This window comes from Lipotes vexillifer, unplaced genomic scaffold, assembly GCF_000442215.2.
Source record: "Lipotes vexillifer unplaced genomic scaffold, Lipotes_vexillifer_v1.1 scaffold21, whole genome shotgun sequence".
Lineage (NCBI taxonomy): Eukaryota > Metazoa > Chordata > Mammalia > Artiodactyla > Lipotidae > Lipotes > Lipotes vexillifer.
In genome coordinates, this window is record NW_006774065.1 from 3,865,977 (window position 1) to 3,866,978 (window position 1,002).

At 40.8% G+C, this 1,002-nt stretch overlaps 1 protein-coding gene across 1 annotated transcript in view; it reads left to right on the top strand.

Moving 5' to 3' along the window:
* RAD9B (RAD9 checkpoint clamp component B) overlaps positions 1-1,002 on the top strand; it is a 32,442-nt gene that overhangs the window by 16,530 nt on the left and 14,910 nt on the right. The window lies entirely within an intron of this gene.

Sequence of the window (1,002 nt, forward strand, 5' to 3'; positions counted from 1 at the left end):
AGGAAACTCCTATTATGGAAGACATAGTCTTTTTTCTTTTAAATATAAAAAAAAGTCATTTTCTGGTGTTTATTTTATTACTAGGGAGTTTGAGCATCTTTTCATATATTTATTAGCAATTTGTATTTTTCTTCCTTTTTGAATTGCACATTCATATTGTCATTTCTGGTATCAGGTTGTTTAGTATCTTGTACAACACCTCTCCCTTAACACTGGAAAAGTTTCCAGATTAATTTGGTAGGTGTTCCTGACATTTTGGCATTGAGAAACTCTCCTAATCTAATGTCTAGTAGCAGGTTAACACTAACATTACAGAAATTCTAAGAATCTCATTTTTATCTGACCTCACCTCAATTTAAAAAATAGGCCAGGGCTTCCCTGGTGGCGCAATGGTTAAGAATCCGCCTGCCAGTGCAGGGGACATGGGTTTGAGCCCTGGTCTGGGAAGATCCCACATGCTGTGGAGCAGCTAAGTCCCTGTGCCACAGCTACTGAGCCTGCGTTCTAGAGCCTGTGAGCCACAACTACTGAGCCCACGTGCCACAACTACTGAAGCCCACGTGCCTAGAGCCTGTGCTTCGCAACAAGATAAACCACCACAATGAGAAGCCCGCGCACCACAACGAAGAGTAGCCCTGGCTCGCCGCAACTAGAGAAAGCCTGTGTGCAGCAATGAAGAACAAAACAAAACAAACAAAAAATAGGCCAGAACTTTTAATGCAATAATAAAAAGATAATAAATAACCTAACTAAAAAAATGGACAAAGGATTTGAATGGACATTTTTCCAAAGAACGTATGCAAATGGCCAACAAGCACATGAAAAGGATGATCAACACCATTTGTTGTTAGGGAAATGCAAATCAAACAATTTTAAATCTGTGAATTGTGTAGAACGTGAATTATATCTCAATAAAGATGTTTTAAAAAAGGGAGCCCAGGGCTTCCCTGGTGGCGCAGTGGTTGAGAGTCCGCCTGCCGATGCAGGGGACATGGGTTTGTG